The sequence below is a fragment of the Balaenoptera ricei genome, chromosome 10 (assembly GCF_028023285.1).
Source record: "Balaenoptera ricei isolate mBalRic1 chromosome 10, mBalRic1.hap2, whole genome shotgun sequence".
In the NCBI taxonomy this organism is placed as follows: domain Eukaryota; kingdom Metazoa; phylum Chordata; class Mammalia; order Artiodactyla; family Balaenopteridae; genus Balaenoptera; species Balaenoptera ricei.
Genome location: NC_082648.1, coordinates 39,034,817 through 39,057,524, shown reverse-complemented (window position 1 = coordinate 39,057,524; position 22,708 = coordinate 39,034,817).

The following is a 22,708-nucleotide window of genomic DNA, read 5'->3' as shown; positions in this document are numbered from 1 at the left end:
TTCAAATGTAAGGATTGCCTCTGGAGATAATGGACAGTTTCACACCAATATAGGAACACAACAGAACTTAAAGCTAAAATATGACTCAATATCAATTACCTCAAGACCAAATCATGTTAGGCAGATTATTATCTATAACATCATCCGTTATTTAATGGAACAATGCATTAATGAGCTGCAGTCCTTGGCTATGCTTCCCTCTGTCGATCAACAAACACAGAAGGCTACAAATAAGAAACCAGTTTATTTGGGATCTTAAGAATTGCAATTTGGGAGACACAGATTTGGATAAAACCTAAAACATATTCTAGGGAAGAGTAAAAGTGAGGGACTTATAAAGGTAAAAGCCATGAGGCTTTACTCTGACACAGAAAGGAAATATTTCTCCTTAAGGGATAGGCTATTATGAGTTATTTAGGGTAAGGGTCTGATAAGTATCTTGAGTTTCTGGAACATTGTTTTGGATGCCTATGTTAAGACAATAAGTGTTCAAAAATCAGGTTCCACCCAGGCTAAGATATGCATAAGTCACATGTCCTCAGTGGCCTCCCAGCCACATATTAGAGAGCTCTCTTAGCAATACTGACTCCATTTTTATTTTCCTTTCACATTTCCCCCTTTTGATTAAGATCTTTCTTTAGAAAGCATTGATGATCAACCATTTGGTTATTTGGCATAGGCATCTACTTCCCAGCACTGAGAAGTCTCATTCCCAGAGAGTCATAGCCCATGGAGGAGAGAAAAAGGTGGTTGTGTGAGAGGTATGCTGTTAGAGACTTTATGGCCACATTTGAACAAGGAGTCATCTAGGAAGTGAGTCTTAGACAGCATTCAAAATAGGAGAAGTTCATGATTCTTCATTAGGAGGAATCGTATAGGAGTGGTTAATCATCTCCAGACATTGAGCTATCATTATTCCTGTGGAAGGTATCATAGTACAACAACAAGAAATACAAAGTATCAACATTTTAAAAACAACAAGGAGTGAACAAGTTAGAATTATGATCAGTATAATTAGTTGCAATCCAGATCTCTATAAGCCACCAAGTCCAGAGGGGAGCCAACTGACAAAGATCTCTAAATGTCAGGTTCAAAGCATCTTTTGCAATTTGAAATGTCTCTGATGATGTCATCGGGTGTTTAGGTAAACTCTCTGAATTTCTCATACAGCAACAGTCATGAGGATTGTCTATACATGAGCAGTTACAGTGATTTCTCTGAGGTTTTTATCAAGTTGTCCAATTTTAGCTTGCATGGCTTCAGAAAAAGGGCAATTTTAGTTCTCAATGATTCCAAGGAGAAAAACTGGAAACATTAGTATGGAGAGTCATAGCCACATACTGGAGGAAACTGGAAGGATTTAGGACCTGGTTCAGTTTACAGGTAAATACCAAAACCTCGAAGACAATTAACAGCACTAAAATCTAATACCCACAAATGTGTATTACTGAAACATAAGTTTTCTCTCAAAACTAACCCTAATTTCTACCAAAAGTAGTCAAATTAAGACTTATTTGCTTACAAAATTAGTTTGTTTTCAATAAACTTGGCGTGATTATTTACATAAGTGTAATAAGAACAGCGATTGATCATATAGGCTCTTTTAAATCTGCTTTGTTGGAACTTTTCTTAAAGAATCTTAGCTTGAATTTTTGATAGTCTCTTGAGGCCAGGAAAGCCAGTCCAAGTACTTTCCATCAGACTTTGTCTGCAATACCTATAGACTTGGGTGAATTACTCTCTTCTTGAGGTACGCCAAATATCTTGAGGTTCCTGTACCTGCCAGGAAGTGACCATCCTTATTCACCTGGTTAGGATGTTGGGAATCTTGCAAGCAAGGTACCAGGCTGCTTCTCCAAGGGGCTTTATTGGCTCCATAAAGTCAATCTTAGTTCCTTCAAGCTGCATGATCATATCTGAGTTTATGTATACTCAAAGTCAAAGCCTTGGTAATATAGCCAATGTTTCTAATCATGTCCTGTTATAAGGCGAATGGATTCCTATTGAACTTATGCAAATAACTATATTGCCGTGAAAATAAGAATACTTACTAAGAGTTTCTGAATTCTGGAGGGATCAGGTAGGGAGAAAGAGATAAATGTTTCATCTTCATTTACAAAGGTATACGTTATCAAATTGCTGCAAATAATAGATAGTTTGAGAGAAAAAGTTTCCTTAAATCTGGAAAAGCAAAACATAAAAGAACCAGCAATGTTTAAAACAAAAAGTCATTATAGTTATAATTAGTTCTTGACCTTGACCTTTTGTTAGCAGTTTTATGAAGCCATTAGTTTTTCTATTAAGCATCTGTAATTTTTTACCCATTTCAGTGGTATGATCCAAAAGTTATCAGAAACCTGTATTTGTCAAAAAATCCTTTCTATGAATTTTCTTGAAGATGAAGCATTTTTGCAAAAACATCAGAGTAAAACAATAACTGCCTACAAATGCTAAAAGACATAAAATGGCATGGTTAAAGATCTGGTTACAATGCAATTGACAAGAAAATTTAATTATTTCTATGGCATACAACATTTAAAACTAATAACTAGAATTATGACTGATATTATAACAGGACATATCAGATTTTCAGGAATTTCACATAGTTTATGAAACACTTATAACATATACCTTTACAGACACAACATAAAGAAGGCTTAGTATCATTTCTTATTTGACAATGCTTCCCATGTAATTTAACATATCAAATAAGCCTAATTAGCTTAAAATCTCCCTTTCCATAATATCTTTGAGATATTTCAAGAGCCCTCTGAAACATCTCATATCTCAAAGTTAGTTCTAAGTCAAAAAGACTTCATTTAGAATTTGATTTGGGGACATTTGTCAAAAATATCAAAAGTTTTTTAAACACTTGGTCAAATAGGATCATAGATCACTGTGAAACAATGCTTAGTAATCCGTTTAACCAAAATAACAATTAAAGACCTCATAGGCAAATACAGAAAGTTCAAAATACAATTCTGAGGAAATCTTAGCTCTTTTAATATCCAGAGGACAAGGTTTACTTAAGTATTCAAAGACCTGATAAAGAACATAGAACATAAGAGATTAACTTGACAAGACATAAAACCTCTGTTGTTTCTTTTTTTTTTTTAAGGTGGATTACTTGAAGGCAAAACAAAACAAAAGACAACACAAACAAACAAACAAAACCTTTCATAATCTTTTATTATCAGAAGCAGGCCAATAGAAAAAAAAGCAGAGAGAAAAACCAAATTTAAATTTTGTACCAGCTTACTTTTGATTTTAAAACTCATTTGCTTAATTAAATTTATTCCAATTTTAGCAAGTTCTGACCACACATAAAATTCCTTTCTAAAGATTCCTTTTTTTTTTTTAACAAACCTTTTACAACTTCTATGGCCATTTTATTTGCCCCTTGTTTTCTTTCCCATTTAGAAATTACCAGCTTTGGGACAAATTCACTTTCTTTTCCCTTAACAAAGTACATTTCCATTCCTTATACCTTTAAAAAAATTTCCTTGCATGGAAGGTTTTTCTTATTAATTCTAGTAGTTTTAATTACATATATTAATTTGGATTCTTAATTCTTTGAAATCTTAATTTTTTAGTGAAAATAAAGGAGTAAACAGTTGTGAACTGTATTAACATTTCGGGGCTCGGCGAATTTACAAATGAATTTTATAATTTTTAGAACCATATGCTACCTCATAATACAATCTTTCAATAACACACAAGGTATACATATTAACTAATAGACCCAGGCACATTTAGTCTTTCTGTAATAAGAGGTCAAAAGTAGGTAAACTTAGACTTGTTTAGCAATTAATATTTCAGTATTTTATCTTATTTGGAAATGACCTAGGCATTCAATGAATTCCCATCATTTAACTTAACAAAACTCTGAAGTTTCAAGTTACCAAAAAGATTTGGGGAAACTATTTTTAAGTAGACATACAATAAAATATAATTATTGTTAAAGAGCTCACCTAAAACTCTTATCCCATTTACATTTAATTTGCCTATGATAATTCATCATCCCAAATTATTTTTCTTGCAGACAAATTTTATTACAGATAATGTAAACTTATTTGACTTTTAGTAAACCTAGGTACAATAAAAGTATTATACTTAATGTTGATAATTCTAAAGGCATATTTGTATTAATTAAACCAACAAACTTAAACTGGCTTTAACACCAAATATTTTCCCAGATGACATGAATCTGAAATTCATTTGGGTTAGTTTCTATTACATTTCTGAGAGTTTTATATAGGCACTTGCTTTTTTAAGCCAATTAAATAAAGCTCTTTCACAAATTAATTTTGGCAACACCATCCAGAGGTTAAAAATACCCTATCTATAATGTACATACATAGACATACATGCATACAGGTAGGCATAAAGATCTCATAGTTTTCATTTTAAAACTTTCGTCATGAATCAGGTATCATATAAAACTCATCAGCTTATAATAACAATGGGAATAAATTAAGTCTACTGACTCAGGTAGCTAAAGTCTTTTACTATTTGTGGAGAAGACTTTTAAGATCTGTATTGGCCCTTGACAAGAAATTTAAGGAAGCTGTTTGGGCAAGAGAGTCCTTTTAGCATTTTGTGTTTAAAAAGGCTTCTTTTCCTCCCCTTTTTTTTTTTTTTTTTTTTTTTTTTTTCAGTCTTAGGAATTGAGGATGGTCTAGATAATAGTTCCCTGAGAGGTTACAATAGTTTTGAAATAAATAAGGGAGGTCTGGGGATGGATGAAACGGAATGGGTGGAATTTGAACTGCCTGTAGGGCTGGATTTCCAGTTTTGCAAAGATTTGTGAGATACAACTTCAATGCCATCATAGGCTAATCCACCCATCCAACTACATCACACATGGTTTTAAAAGAGGCTGTCATTACGGGGGGTGGGAGGTGGAGGCAGCATGACTAACCTTCTGCAGGAGCTCAAGCTCCATTTTATAAAAAGGAGGTTCAGAGAAAGATGGAGAGCAAGAAGGAGAGCGTTACGGTGGACATTCAGAGGAGCAGGAAGGAACAGAGGGAGCTGGAGAGAGAGAGAGAGAGCTCTCAGAAGCCTCAGAGGATTTTTCCAGTTTGGAAATCCTTTGAGATAATTGTAAGTTAGTTTCTCTAAGGAAGCAATAGTGGATTAATTATTATGTTTGAAGGCCTCAAAATACCCATTGACATAGGCTTCCCATTCTTGTTTTCTTGCAACCTTTTGCTAATTGACTACACAAATAGACTAATTTTGGAATTTCAAAGGAGCCCCAAGTCACCAATTTAATTGTAAATCATTCCAGGTAATCATAATCCAGCAAAACAAATATTTGCAGGAGGAGGGCCCATAGTTCTTGTACATAAAACCATCAGAAGTTCCAGAAAGATGCTGCTCTGTAACCTTACCCTTAAAGAGTAAACCTCCCATTATTCTAAGAGTAATTACTCAACCAGAACAGAAACTTGCAATAGAGGCACTCCAATAAACTAGAACCTCTACCAACACAGGCAGCTTGGGTACAGCAGGACTCACTGCCATGACCTGGGACCACGCGGGCCACAATAGAGTACGATGGACTCTTGTAGGTTCCTTACTTGAATCTGTGATGGTGCTGGAGGGGATGGGGTAGGTCTCTCTGTATCCCATTTGTCTGACACTATTTAATGTTGACCAAGAAACATAAAGGCTGCAAATAAGAAAAGAGTTTATTCGGGTCTTAATAACTGCAATTTGGGAGACATTGATTCAGGTAAAACTGAAAGAGTATTCTGAAGAGAAAGAGTCAGGGGCTTATAAAGAAAAAAGCCATGGAGGTGGTTTTTTGTCACAAGAAAGGAAATATTTGTCCTTAATGGATAGACTGTCATGAGTTATTTTAGGGTAAGGGTCTGATAAGTATCTTGAGTTTCTGGAACATTGGGTAGATGTTCTGGATGCCTGCATTAAGACAATAAGTGGTCAAAATGTCAGATTCCACTTGCACTGAGATGTGCATAAGTCACACTTCCTCAATGGCCTGCAATCTCCACTTTAGAGGGCTCTCTTAGCAATACTGACTCCATTCTGATTTTCTGTTCACACCTTGCAACCCACTGACTAAGCAGTAAACAGGTATAAGGTCATATCATAAGGAAGTTCCTCCAAAAGTTATAACTAAATTTGATTTTAACAAATAATTAGATAATCTTAATATTTTCCAGAATATGTCTTAAAGAGAGGTTCAATAGAGGAAATTTAGGTAATAGAATTCCTATCATTCCAGCTCCTCTCTAAAATAAAGTGATTCAGCTTTCAAGAAAGGGGCCGTCGAAGGAAGCTCTTTTTGCCAAGTTCATCTCTCTTATCATTGAAGCTAAAGAGAATTCAGCAGACACTGAGATAATTCTAAACAGACCCTTTTTTGGTACTGGATTATCTCACTTTCTAAATAATATCCCAGTTACCTCTGACAATCAAGCAGAATTCCAAAACCCTTCCAGAGAACAGGAACATTTCAACGCACCCTGTGTCTTCAGAACTCATTTGCTTTTAGAAGGAAGAGCTCTCTTTAACATCATTTTAGAAAGGCATGCTGAAATGTTTGTCATTTTGGAATTTCTATTTATTCTGTATTAGACTTTCAGTTTTGAGTTCTCAAAATAGTATTGTAAAAATGGCTGCTTGTCCAATTTTCCTGACTTTGGGTGGGGGAGTGACTACTTTGGACATGTATTAAATCTAGACTAGAACCTCACAACACCATTTACCACAGAGAGGAATTTGGTAAGGAGGGTCCATCTTATATGTCAAGTGGGTGAAGGGAAGCATTTACTGACAAAGGAGGCTGTCCTCTTAAGGAAGTTTCACCTACACACCAGTGCCACGGCACCGCCTGTAAGCAAAACCTTAGATCAAACCTCCACATAAAAGAAGAAGAAGATGGGAAATATGTCTTCCATCCTGTCCAAAGAGGCATCCAGCATGCCCTGCCTTTTAGGGAACTGCCTTGGCCTCCCTTTTGGAGAGTGGTCCTTAGGTGGTTGGGATAGAGGCAAAGTTCCTTTCTTGTGGTGGAGAATTGGCCTGAGCAAAACTGCTCATTAGTGCCGCCCACCACCAGGTGAGGCATCAAGAAAAGGCTGTCTCTTGGAGATACTTGGTGCCCTAAGCAGAGCAAAGACGCCCTTACAAGCACTGATACCATGTCTGAGTGGGAGCAAAGCTACACTACGGTATGTGTGTGTGTGTGTGTGTGTGTGTGTGTGCGCGCGCGCGCACATAATGCCTGGTCCTCTCTTCCAGGATTCTCCCACATGACCCAAGGACAAATGGCTTGTCTAGGAGAAAGTATAATCTTTCTTAAGTCTCAGTTTTCTTGACCATAAAATGGGAATAATAATAGCCACCCCATAGAGTGGTTGTGGAGGAATAAATGGGACACCACATTATAAATCGCTTAGCACAGTAAGCCTGGAATACAGGTTATCAATTATCATGATGATGATCTTACTTGTGGGCCCATATCCCATGTTTCCTCTGAGTTGACAACAGAAACGGACAAGAAAACTCTACTCAGCAAGTACAGAATCACTGTTTATACCAGGTTTGGGGCCAGTGTAAAAGCCAAAAGAATGTTGTGGTTAAAGAGAGTCCAAATGTAACCATAGCTCTTCTGAATTCCCAAAGGGGATACTCAAGGTGGAGCTGTCACAGAGAGTTTGTGACTAGACCATTGTATAAAAGCCAAACAAACCGCGTGCTTTAGAAAGGAGTTCTTGTTACAAGAGCAATTGGCAGAGACTGATACAGTCAAGAGGCGAAGCTGGGTAGATTCTCACCAGGGAAGTGTGCCGGGGCATGGAGCGTTATGCTGTGACGTCAGATTTGTGGGCTGCTGGGCTACATAAGTAGGGCCAGCAGGGCAAAAGCTCACCAGGAAAAATTAATGACAGTGGAAGTATAAGAACGCCTGTTCCCAAGAAACATGAAAAATCACGTGTGCTGTGGGACAGCTGGTTCCTTCAGTGTCTGAGATCATCGTCAGATTCAATCTTTTTCTGTAATAATATATCACCTTTATTAATTTGCAGATTCCAGGGTGAGATAATATGGAAAGTACTAGATGCTGCGCAAATGGCCCCTTATATATAACTAGAAGTTAGGCGTATGGTAATTAGTTTGCTGTAACTACAACTGTAAGCCGCATCAACATCACGTCAATCTTGTACCTCATGGCATTAGACGCCTGAGCTGTTTTATTTTATTAACTGTCTTTGGCAGCTACCCAATAATACCTAGAATGAAGCAGTCCCTTGCCCCCCACCCAGCCTCCGCCCTGCTCCCATGTAGCCTATTAAGCTTGTTGGGCAATAAGGGTAGGAACAGGGAAAACTTCCTCAACTTCAGTCAACTTTTCCTTAATTGGGCAATCTATTTGTGTATTTCCAGTCCTGACAAAAGAGAAATGCCGTTTTGGCTTTTCTGTAGCACGCCCTAAGACTGCAATTCATTTATCTGAGTTCTTGCTTCTTAGTTACACATACTATGTAACAGCAAAGAAACAGGCACACCTAGGTGTACGTGTACTCTTCTTCCTACTTCATCTTTCTTGCCTTTTCAGCAAACAGAGGTTTCTAATCATCAGCTTGAATAAGAAAACACTCGATGCTGAAATGTTTACCCTTTTATTCACCTCAGGGTCATTCATACTTATGATTGAAACAATAGCCAAAAATAGCTTTATGAGTGATTATATCTGCACAAAGACATCCTTTATTTAAAAGAATATTATTTAGTCATAAAAAGAATGAAATAATGCCATTTGCAGCAACATGGATGGACCTAGAGATTATCATGTTAAGTGAAGTAAGTCATACACAGAAAGACAAATATCATATGATATCACTTATATGTGGAATCTAAAAAGAGATACAAATGAACTTATTTACAAAACAGAAATAAACTCACAGACATAGAAAACAAATTTATGGTTACCCAAGGGGAAGGGGGAGGGTGGGATAAATTAGGAGCTTGGGATTAACAGATACACACAACTATATATAAAATAGATAGACCACAAGGGTTTACTGTACAGCACAAGGAACTATATTCACTATCTTGTGATAACATATAATGGAAAAGAATCTGAAATATGTGTGTGTGTGTGTGTGTGGGTGTGTGTGTAACTGAATTACTTTCCTGTACACCTGAAACTAACACAACATTGTAAATCAACTATACTTCAATAAAAAATTTAAAAATTAAAAAATAAAAAGAATTCAAGTAAGACATTATTGGTGAAGTGATCTGAATAATTAGTTTCACAAGTATGTTTACAATGGAGAGCTTTTTTCACCTTTTGTTCCCACATGGTAGGTGCTCTTTAAAGATTTGAAGTAGATTTGCAGGACTAGGGGCAGTTTGTTCTCAAACATCTATGTATATGTTGACCCAGGATCTAATTTTCATTGGTCAGGGGAAAAAATGAGAAAATTAAGGATATTATAGTGAGTTTTTCATATATTTGAAATTATTCCATTTAAAGGACTGACCTTTGTTCTAACATTTTTGGTTTTCTTTGTATTTCCATACTTCTTTTATTTTTAATTGTACTTGTTCATGAAATTCACATTCTGGGAACCACTGCTGGAATGTCCAACAATATGAGAACCTGCCTCTGAGAACTGGCTGAGCTCACTATATTCATATTGTACAGGCTACAGAAAAGCTGCCAGCTTTGGGTCAATAACAATCTAGCTGATCTAGCTGAAAATAGCCCCAGATGGTGTCTAGTCTCTCCTGGTCTATGAAATCTACTCCCTCCCCAAATCCTGACGATCACTAGATGCCTCCATTTTAAAATATGGGAAACCTTAGCCCAAACGCATCCTTTATTTGAACCTAAGAAGAGTGAGTGAGTGCTGGGTAAACCATGCTGAATCCTGTATGACAGAATAATCCCTGAAGAATAAAAATGGAGGGAAACACACATTCTCTCCTCTCTAAAAAACAACAATGATCACCCACATAAGAAACGCATGGGCAGGTGGCACCATTTTGATTCGGCTAGACAATTTCACACTCGTGAAAAAAACATTTTGGCAAAAAATTATTTTCATCAAGAAGTAAAATACAGACTTCCAATCTTAGCTGAGGCCACCTGTTATAACCTACATCAAAGTGCGCCAGAAGGAAATCTCTCTATCCATTGCATTGTAGTATTTTCGATACTCATTGGACCTCTTGACATTAAGCCTCAACGTGAGCACCTGTAACTGCAGCACATCTCGGGCTGAACTGGCTGGGAAAATGCATTCCCTAGAGAAAGGCAGAGCATGAGAATCCTCGGAGGAGAAAGACCCTGTTGGGGACTCTGACCGGGGCTCCAGCCCACATGGATTTCAGATCCTTTGAAGTGTTTATGTTTCTACCCCTTCTGTATCATTGAGGGGAAAAAAAAAACCCTCTCTCTTTATAGAAGATATTTTCAGATTGAAACTTTAGATAACTCCAAGTTCTTTTACACTGAGGACAAGATACATATAAAACTGTCACTTTGATGAAGTCCTAGGAGAAAGTTAATGTAATTTTATAATCTTATCTGAGTATCAACAGCCATCCCTTATGCCCTCTCTTCCATAACCAGTTATCAGCTCTAGATAAATGGTAATCTTCTCAGTGATTCTTTTGGCTAGGTTTTATACCATAAGGGAAGCAGTGCTTCTGAATTTGACACACAGAAAATCTTGGTGGTAGGAATTCTAAGGAATTGAAAGCAGTGATTGTAAAACAGAAGTCCGGGGCAAGAGCTTGTGTCAGTCCCCTCTTCCTCCACCTTATGTTCTCCTATTTCCTAATACCCTCCTCCATACACACCTAAGGTCTGAGGAGGCATCATTTAATGTGATGAATAATGGATTCTGATTAGCTCTTTGATGCTCACAAAGTATGTTCACTTTCCTGATATATTTTATCATCACAGAACACATGCTGCAGATATTCTTACTATCCTTAACTTATTGATGAAGAAACTGAGGTTCAAAAATGGATCACAACACCAAGAAATGTGGCAGAACTGGAAGTCAAATATCAATTTTCTTAACTTCATATCCTGTGTTTTAAGTAGCACTTGAGGCTAAAGAAGTAACTGTATAGGGTCAGAGGAAAGAATCTCAACATTTTGGTTAAACATTCTTTTTTTTCCTCGAGATTTGTAATTCCCCAAGTTCCTAAAACATGGTTAAAAACAAAAAAACTGAAAACAAAGAATACAACCTGAGAATAGCAGAGACCTCCCATCCAATTCTCCCCTTCTCTAGGGAAATTACAGTGAAGAGCAGGAAGGAGACAGTGGACAAGCCAGTAAGACTTTGAAAGATACAGGGAGATATAGAAAAGCAGTGGTATTAACCCACAATCTAAATCAGTGAAGCTGTGCCCTGGGCCTGGAGAAGCAGGCCAAGAAACCAAGAAGAGTGCCCTCTAAGGGTTAGAGAAGCTACATGAGGAAAAAACCCAATGACCAGTACCAACCTGCATCCCTGTACATCTTGCCACTCCCACATAGACAGTGTTTGAACAAAACAGACAAACTTACTGATTCTCAAAAGACGAAACAACTAAGACTCTGCAAACATTTGGGGAAAACTAACACTTGAAACAAAGACCAAATTCAACAAATAAAATATCTTGAACAGAGTTAAAAGAGCTTACAAGTTTTTAGAATACGCATAAAAATATCTCTGGAAAGATGTAAGCTATTATAACTAAAGCATTAACTGAATATTGTAGAAATTAAAAATTTGATCATCAAAATTAAAAGGTCAATTTGGGAGCTAAATAGTAGAATGGACACATATGAACAGCATTTTGAAATACCAAGCTGACGAATTCTCTCAAAACATAGTGGGAGGGACTTCCTTGGTGGCACAGTGGTTAAGAATCCGCCTGCCAGTGCAGGGGACACAGGTTTAATCCCTGGTCCGGGAAGATCCCACATGCCACAGAGCAACCAAGTCCGTGTGCCACAACTACTGAGCCTGTGCCCTAGGGTCCACGTGCCACAACTACTGAGCCCATGTGCCACAACTACTGAAGCCCATGCTCCTAGAGCCTGTGCTCCACAGCAAGAGAATCCACCACGATGAGAAGCCCGTGCACCACAATGAAGAGTAGCCCCTGCTCGCCGCAACTAGAGAAAGCCCACACAGAGCAACGAAGACCCAACACAGCCAAAACAAACAAAGAAAAACCCAGAAAACAAAACAAAAAAAAAACACACAAAAGAACAAACAAAGAAAAACATAGTGTGAAAAGACAAAGAGAATATGAAAGAAAAAATTAAGAAACAAGAAGGACCGACTCAGCGATTCCCAGAGCCATTTGTTAGGGGTTCTGGAAAGAGAGAACAGAGAGAATGTAAAAGAGGAGATAAATGAGGAATTAGCAAAACAAAGTTTCTCAGAGAAAGAAGATATTCATGTTGGTATCCACCAGGTTCCAAGTAGGACAAATGAAAAACAGAATTTACATCTAGATCCATCCTTGTGAAATTTCAGAATGAAAAGAATAAAGAGGGAAATCTAAAGGCTTCTAGAGCGTAAAACACAGATGATCTACAGAAGAACAATGATCATATTAACATCACACCTCATCAATCATACTGAAATCAAGAAGAAATTGGAACAACATCTTCAAAGTTCTGAGGAAAAAATTTGACCCTTAAATTTTAACCTAGCCAAACTAACTGAAGTGTGAAAGCAAAGACATTTTTGTAAATGTAAGGACTCAAAAAGTTTATCAAGCATGAATCATCTTGGGAAAAAATTAGTGAAGAATGTACTTTCAAATAATGAAAAATAAACCCCAAAAGAAGACACAGGTCAGAATGGCCATCATTAAAAAGTCTACAAATAACAAATGCTGGATGCTGGAGACGGTGTGGAGAAAAAGGAACTTTCCAACACTGTCGGTGGGAATGTAAATTGGTGCAGCTGCCGTGGAAATCAGTATGGAGGTGCCTTAAAAAACTAAAAATAGAGTTGCCATATGATCCTGCAATCCCACTCCTGAGCATATAGTTGGAGAAAACCTAATTCAAAAAGATACATGCACCCCAATACTCATAGCAGCACTATTTACAATAGCCAAGACATGGAAGCAATCTAAATGCCCATAGACAGATGAATGGATAAAGGAGTGGTATATCTATACAATGGACTATTATTCAGCATAAAAAGAATGAAATAATGCCATTTGTAGCAACATGGATGGACCTAGAGATTATCATACTAAGTGAAGTAAGTCAGACAAAGACAAATATCATATGACATCACTTATATGTGGAATCTAAAAAATGATGCAAATTAACTTATTTACAAAACAGAAATGGACTCACAGATACAGAAAACAAACTTATGGTTACCAAAGTGGATAGCAGGGGCGGGGGGTGGAGAGATGAATTAGGAGTTTGGGATTAACACATACACACTACTACATATAAAATAGACAAACAACAATTTTCTCTTTTATCACTTGTACTTTTGATATTGTATCTAAGAAATCATCACCTAACCCAAAGTCATGAAGATGTACTCCTGTTTCCTTCTAAAAGTTTTATAATTTTGGCTTTTACATTTAGACCTATGATCCACTAGGGTTTATATTCTAAGTGTTGTCACACAAACAGGTTGGGAATTGAGGAGGGTGCCAGTTAGTTCTTGGTAGGGTAGGGTCATGTGATGCCATTCAGCCATGGCACATTTGCTTTCTTCCAGCTCTGGTTGGAAAAGATTTGGAAGCTGTGAAAGAAAGTTATGTAGTGGCCCATGGACTAAACCTTATTGTAGTGATTCTTTAATACAGTGTCTCACTACAAAAGTCATAATACCTTGGGATTTGGGGGACAAGCTCAGTTATAATTCCATAACCCAAGTTTTATTGATTCTTTGCTACAGATCAGTCAGTTTTCTAACTGATTAAAATTTCTTCTGTAATGTATTGATCTTCAAAGAAAATTAGTTTTCCTTCTGTGTACACACAGAATGAACAAATCATTCTGTACTCCAAAGCAAAACTTTCCTTGGACTCTGAGAGGTAAGTGTGGTGTTTATTCTCTTCTTTCCCTCTAGAACTCTGTTGCTAACCAGGAGCCTGTTCCTTTGTAGGTTTTTTACTGCCAGATTCTTGGCCTTGATGCTCCCATATTTGACCAGGTTGACACCCTTCTATAAAACTCAAGATTGGACACTCCTGAGGAGAATTTCACATTGTCAGAATTCTGCCTTATTTTTGACGTACCTCAGATGATGAATTTTTTTCTCTGAACTCTTGAAATCTGTTTTTCTCAAGCCTCATGTGTATTTTATCTATGCCCCACAATCACTTTTTTGATAATCAGAACTTTGAGATGATGTAACTCGTTTTTCACAAGGTTCCTGCTATATCACCTTAACAAATAGGTTGCTTTTTTGCTGGTCAAAATTCAAGCCAGGATAGCCTTCAGAGCCTCCCAAGAGACAAAACTGGTGAGCAAAGGAAGTAAAAAGTACATCCTGGTGGCGCAGTGGTTAGGAATCTGCCTGCCAATGCAGGGGCCATGGGTTCAATCCCTGGTCCGGGAAGATCCCACATGCCGTGGAGCAACTAAGCCCGTGCACCACCACTACTGAGTCTGTGCTCTAGAGCCCGCGAGCCACAACTACTGAGCCCATGTGCCACAGCTACTGAAGCCCGCGTGCCTAGAGCCGGTGCTCCACAAGAGAAGCCACTGTAATGAGAAGCCCGCGCACCACAACAAAGAGTAGCCCCCGCTCACCACAACTAGAGGAGGCCCGCGCACAGCAATGAAGACCCAACGAAGCCAAAAATTAGTTAATTAATTAATTGATTAATTAATTAATTTAGAAAAAAAAAGTACATCCTATTCTCTTCAATTCCGTAATAGCATGCCTTCATTTTGGTTTTGTAATCCACAGTAAGAAAGCACTATCTATTCCTTCCATCTGGCTGGTAATTCCTTGGTCTTCTGCCACAATAATTCTACTCCTGTTTCTTTTGATTTGATGCTCACCAAATGGTTTTCATTGTGCTCTACCCTAAAATTCAATGTTATTCAACAAATACTTACTGAGAATCTACTGTATGCAAAGTACTTCCTGGAAAAAAAAACTCCATATAGATACATTACTTATATTTTTTTTGCCAGGTAATAATTTTCCTTTATTGGTTAATGATTGTTTTATCATCCTATAATAGCTCAAATAGCTCAAAAGTAAAACAGATATATTTTGGTTTATATCATTTTATCAGCTTAATTATTTCATGAGTATAACAGTACATATCAATTGCAAATAAATACTTAGTCTATATTCATTTTTTCATAAAAGCATATTGCTACAGTCTACAAAAGGGACTTAGTTGTAGTTGCTTGATCTGCAATCTAATTTGTACAAGTATATGAAAAAGAAAATCAGATAATCCAAAATTTAACTTCTTTTCAGAAAGTCATAAGATATTGGTTATGAACTTGCGTTGTAGTAATTGATTTAGAAGAATTATGACAGTGTTGTGTAAGCAGAGGATGCATTACTCCTTCACAATATTGTTGATGCTAAAATCATCTTGAATGGTAACTCTATCCATGGGCCTGCTATCCTATTGACTGTACTTCAGATTCTAGAACTTAGATATATTACTTCTCAACATACCTTTAATTTTTACCATTCTAACTAGGTCCTTCTCTTTTTTTTTTTTTTTAAAGTTTAATTTTATTTATTTATTTTTGGGTGTGTTGGGTCTTCGTTTCTGTGCGAGGGCTTTCTCCAGTTGCGGCAAGTGGGGGCCACTCCTCATCGCGGTGCGCGGGCCTCTCACTGTCGTGGCCTCTCGTGTTGCGGAGCACAGGCTCCAGACGCGCAGGCTCAGTAATTGTGGCTCACGGGCCCAGTTGCTCCGCGGCATGTGGGATCTTCCCAGACCAGGGCTCGAACCCGTGTCCCCTGCATTGGCAGGCAGACTCTCAACCACCGCGCCACCAGGGAAGCCCCCTAGGTCCTTCCCTTTTGAACAAGGCATGTCACAATCTGCTCAAAGAAGAGAATCAAATATACTTTATTCTTTTCTTGCTAATCAATTTTGTCTCTTATGAAGCTCATAAATTCTGACCAAAAAGGGATAGAATATATATCATGAATAGGGCACAATTCAAGAGCAACAGCTTCATTTAAAAAAAAAAACAAACTTCAGGTACAAAATTATATTAAAACTTTATGGATTGTCTACAATCAAGGCTTTCTCTAAGTGTATAAACATATAATACATGTCATATATTATATGTATGTTTATAATATAAATATATATTTAAAATATAATATAAATAATACATATTTTTACAGCATCATTTTTGTGACATTTCTGCTAAAAATGCATTATCTGAATGTAATCATGAGGAAACATCAGACAAAGCCAAACTGAGAAATACTCAACAAAATAATTGGCCCATAACCTTCAAAAGTGTCACGGTTGGGGCTTCCCTGGTGGCGCAGTGGTTGAGAATCTGCCTGCCAATGCAGGGGACACGGGTTCGAGCCCTGGTCTGGGAGGATCCCACATGCCGCGGATCAACTGGGCCCGTGAGCCACAATTACTGAGCCTGCGCGTCTGGAGCCTGTGCTCCGCAACAAGAGAGGCCGCAATAATGAGGCCTGCGCACCGCGATGAAGAGCGGCCCCCACTTGCCGCAACTAGAGAAAGCCCTCGCACAGAAATGAAGACCCAACACAGCCATAAATAAATAAATAAATAAATATTTTTTAAAAAAAGTGTCACGGTCATGAGAGTCAAGGAAAGACTGAGGAATACTGTTCTGGATTGAAGTCCACAACTAAATGTAACACACACAATCTTGAACTGGATCCTATAACTATAAAGAATGTTACGGGAACAATAGGTAAACTTAGTTCTAATTCTTAGAAACAAAAGTTTCTGCAAATTAGGTGAAAGTAATGTACCAGTGTTAAATTTCTTGATTTTGATGGATATATTGTAGTTCTGTAGGAGAATATCCATGTTTGTAGGAATTATACTCTAAAGTATTTGTGAGTAATGGTGCATCGTGTTGGCAATTTAAGCCCAAATTGGGAGGAGGGGCGGGGGGGTGGGAAGTGGACTTATTTGTATTATTATTATGCAATATATTTCTGACCCTAGCGTATGGGCATGATGACAGCAGAAAATCACTATTTAGCAGCGTGGCTAGCCCTGTTGGTAGCCTACCCAGCTGTCATTTCTTTCTCCCATTCTTTCCTGCTAGTAGAACCCCAATTTCATTGAGATATGAGTCCTTTCTACCTCCAAGAGGTGAATTTTTATTGATCTAAGCCAGTCATGGTTTAAACATGAGCATGTGATATGTAATTCTGGCTAATAATACGTGATACATGAAAGCAGGTCCGTTGGGGTGGGGATAATGGTGCTTCAAGGAAAGATTTTCCTTACAAGTAACAAAAGACCCACCGAATAGAAGTGGCTCTTCTTCTTCTAACTGATGAGGTCATGTCTATATGTAACACCTAGAATTACAGCAGTTGTCCTGCAACCATGAGGAGACAAGCCTAAGGAGAAAGCCAAGACAGTAAAGATGACAGAGCAAAAAGAGAAAAAAATCTACATCCTTGATAATGCCATTGACTGCTAAATTAAGCACCCTGTAATCACCCTATCCCCTTGCTTGTTATGTGAGATAATAGCTTTTTGCTTATTTTATATATATATTTGATATATATATATAATTATTTATATTCATATTAACATATAATGTATATAATATATATTTATATCTTTATTAATATCTTTGATTTTAAATCATAGTTATAGATTTAGAAGTGGCCTTAGAGGTCATCTATATTCTAGTCCAACCCTCTCATCTATTTATAAGGAACAGCTTAGACAAGTGAGGCATCTTGCCCAAGGTCAAAGTTAGTAGCTGATGAGATTCTAGATTCCAAGTCTTTGGATTCCTTTCTGAGTACATCATTGTGTCTACTCCTCTAAAAAAAATGAAAATAGGTCAAAAACTTTCAGGTCATTTTGACTGAAGGGAGGGACATTGGGTATCAAATTTCCTGACAGGGAATGACTGATTTTCATACAGTGGAAGATTAATTCTATCATTTTAATATGGGCTTCTGCCAGGGACAGACAATTTCCACACCAGAAACAATTTTCTGCCCAGATTCACAGAACTGCTGTAGACTTTTGCAAGAAACACTGGCTTTTATCTAATTTAAGTAAATATGTGGTGACTGTTTTCCCCTAAGTAACCACAGGTATTCAGAGAACCACATACAGATACTTAGACATTATTTCATATAGAAAACTTTAGAGAAAGAAAGAAATTTTCATCTCTTGGGAAGTGACTTTTGAAAACAAAAATATGTAAGCATTTACTTTTCTCTCTTTATGACTTTCACACCAAGGAGGCTAAACTGAGAAAAACAACAAACAACGACAAAGCATTATCTAAAGTAAAAGCAGTGCTGCTAGGAGTTATATATTTTGTGGCTTTAACAGTCTGCTTCCTTGTTTGGATTTGAGTAGTGTTGCCATTTTAACCACCTGAAATTTTGCACCTTTTCTGCAGGTTTTTATATCTTCGTAAATACAGCACTGTTGTTTGCAAAGATAAGGGCATTCTCTGGACATTTTGCTTTTCAGATACAAAGAATGATGATGCACATTTTTATGTTACTACCCATCATAAATAAATATACTGCTATTTTTTTGCTAAGCACATTGCTGATTAATCACTATAGATTAAAATAATCCCAAATTGAAAACAGTAGTTTTTTAAAGGTTAATAGAAATCGTATCCATATGGTATTGTTGCTTTAACAGCTCAATTTGCAAATAAAAGAGCAACAATAATAATTTATCTCTAAAAAAAAATAAAACAGATTTATAGAATGTTTTCTTTCGTGAAAACAGCACCACCATCTGGAATCCTACAGCTTGTGCAATGAAAGAATTAAATTACAAGGTTTTGTTTGGTTTTGTTTTAGTTGGTAGAAAAGTAATTTGTCTCTTCCTGAGAGGTTTTACAGGTAAAAATAATGCAGAAATAGCATTTTGTTACCAAGTTAGAAATAGCTGTATTCCTCCCCACCATCACAAGGCATCCATGTCATTTGTGTCCTAAGAAATCAACTGATTTTAACGGTATCAGACTCTCACATGATTTCTTTTATAGCTAATGTTATTATAAAATTAACATTTCAACAAGCATTAATTTTATATGCTTTCCTGACTATGCATTTTCTCCACAATAGAAAAATACTTTTTTTCTTTAACCTAATATTAAAGAAGCTGAATGTCCCAATTTCTTTGTTTTTTTAAATTTTATTTATTTATTTATTTATTTATTTGGCTGCGCTGGGTCTTAGCTGCTGCGCTCCGGCCTTCTCCAGTTGCGGCGAGCGGGGGCCACTCTTCACTGCAGTGCGCGGGCCTCTCACTGCAGTGGCCTCTCTTTGTTGTGGAGCACGGGCTCCAGGCTCACGGGCTTCAGTAGTTGTGGCTCACGGACTCAGTAGCTGCGGCTCGTGGGCTCCAGAGTGCAGGCTCAGTAGCTGTGGCGCAAGGGCTTAGCTGCTCCACGGCATGTGGGATCTTCCCGGCCCAGGGCTCAAACCCGTGTCCCCTGTATTGGCAGGCGGATTCCCAACCACTGCGCCACCCGGGAAGCCCTGATGTCCCAATTTCTTACTTTTTTTTCAAGAGCAGAGGTTAATCGGGGCACATGATGAAAAAAAAAATGGAACCAGTCCTCAAAAATTGAAAAATTTGTAAAATATTTTTAAACACTATACAAGTGTACAGAATGTATTGTTATCATTATTACATAAATTCAAGGGACCAATAATAGCATGGCATTTATAAGTATACACATGTGGATCAAATATATCTGTTTAATAGTTTTACTCAAGAGTATATAAAATTATGCGAACTTTAAGTTCTTTAAAAATGAAAAACACTATGTAATGTTTGTTAAAATCCCTGCTATTCTCATGAATGGAACAGAGCAATTGATTCAAGAGTCAAAAATCACATCCAACACTCTAAACAATCATTTTCTTGTATTGTTGTATGGGGATGTTTTAATCAATGGCTTAATTGACATTGTTTTTTCATAAATCAGCCTTAAAACTGAACACTCCAGTGTTCCATTCAGTTGCCAAAGTCAGTTTCATCCTGCACTGAGCCATGTGCATCCTCTAAAGTGGAGCCAAGAACAATTGTGTTTCCTGGAAAACAAAGGCAGAGATTCTCCAGCTATGTCAAATGAACACCACAGATAAACATGCTTTTATTTATTTATTTTTTAACATCTTTATTCGAGTATAATTGCTTTACAATGTTGTCTTAGTTTCTGCTGTATAACAAAGTGAATCAGCTATATGTATACATATAACCCCATATCCCCTCCCTCTTGCATCTCCCTCCCTCCCACCCTCCCTATCCCACCCCTCTAGGTGGGCACAAAGCACCGAGCTGATCTCCCTGTGCTATGCGGCTGCTTCCCACTACCTATCTATTTTACATTTGGTAGTTAAACATGCTTTTATATCTATTCCCAGTTTCACTCTTGCATTTCAATTCTCTAGTCTGTGAATATGTTACCAATCAGCTCATTTGACACTCTTTTCTCCTTTACCACTATTATTTTAATGACACTTAACCTAGTGCTTAACAGTTACTGAGCACTTACAGTGTACCAGCCTTGCTCTAAGTGTTTCATATGTATTCTTCCATTCTCATTACAATCCTATGAAGCAGGCACTATTACTTCCCCCATTTTTGAAGATGAGGAAGCTGAGGCCCAGAGAAGTAAAGTAAATTTGCCCAAAGTCACACAACTAAGAAGCGGCATACCATGGATTCCAACACAGGAAGTCTGGTTTCCAATGCCCTGATTTTAACCCTCGAATACTGTTTTTCAACCAGTGTATGATTGTATCAGTGCTCTTTGACTTTGGCTACCACTTTACATTTTATTAATTTTAATCCACGCTTATCTTATTCAGAGTAAATATCAAATCAATTTGAAAGCCTTTTTCCATACTTATTAGTATTATTTTTGTCTTCACATGTTTAGGTTGCTCTCTCTTCAAAAGTCATTCAGTATTCAATAACTCTTTAAAGTCAGTTATGTAATTTCTAAAATATTATCTAACTTTTAGATATTATCTAACTTTTATCTATGGTTCAATTAGCATTATATATCAAAATTTATGATGCATATACACCTTGAACAATTCCTCTGCTATAATTTTATCTTACATATATTCTCCCATATGTCCTTAAAGACAAATGTACAGTATGTTCATTTCATCATTGTAAAAGCAAAAGTTTGGAAACAATTTAAATGCCCACTCATAGGGGACTGGTTAAGTAAATTATGGCCCATACTTGCAATGGAATACTATAAAGTCATTAAAAAGAATGAGCTAGATCTATATGTATTCATATGGAACTAGGTTCAAGATACATGAATATTAAAAAAGGTGTAGAAGAGATACTTAGGATATTCCTATTTATGTAAAACAAAAAATATATATATACCTATACATAAATAGAAAATTTCCAGTAAATGAATCTGGAAGGAGATTGTAGGAACAGACATATCTCAGTGTTCACTCTTGTGCTATATAAATGCTTACTATACTCATATATTATTTTTAAATTAAAACGGAAACTAATGATAGAGAAAGGAAGACTCCATGCGTCTATGAGCAAAGCACTGCATCTGGAGAAAACATTCTTAATTCCTGTCCCTGCCACCAAAGAAATTGGCATTTGTTTCGGAAGAGGGCCATGCACACACACAGTCTTCCTGCCAACCAGGAATTTAAGCACTGTGAATACACAGGTTTCAAGTAAAAGGAAGGAAAGCATGTCTCACTGGGGTGAATAGAGAAGGTGTAGGGGGTAAGCAGGTTAGAAATGGACCTTGAGGAGTTTCACTGAGGCAGTATAGGGCTTAAGAGAGTGGATTCTGGACCCGAACTCCCTGGATTCCAGTTTGACTCCAGCAATGATTTACCACGTGACCTTGGGCAAGTTACTTAGCTTCTCTGTCTTCAATTTCCTTATTAATAAATTGGGGATAATAATAGTACCTGTTTCATAGTGTGGTGATAAAATTTAAATGAGTTCATATACATAAAGCAAGTGGAACTGTACATGTTGTACAAATCACTATTCAAGTATTTGCTATTACTATTTAGTTAAACAGAAGAAAGGTAAATTATTTTCAAAAGGAAGTAAGATAATCAATTAAAAATAGGGGGAAATTAAGCTAGAACTTTATTTCATACCTTATGCAAAACTAATTGGCAGGCAGATGAAAGATTTAAATATTGAAAAACAAAATGATAAAGGTAGAATAGAAAACATAGGTGCATTAATTTATTATCTTAGTCATGAAAGACACCTTTCTAAATGTGATCCCAAAAGTGAATACTTCAAAAAAATCATAGATTGAACACATTAAAAATTAAAAACTTCTTTAACACACACACATACACACAAACTGCTGTAATCAAAGTTCCAAGAAAAACAATGAGGAAATATTTGACCTCCCTAATGATCAAAGAAATGCAAATTAACAACAATGATCAATGTTCATCGATGCTGCCGATAAATGTGGCAAAACAGGCACTTGTCTACAGTGTCAACCAGA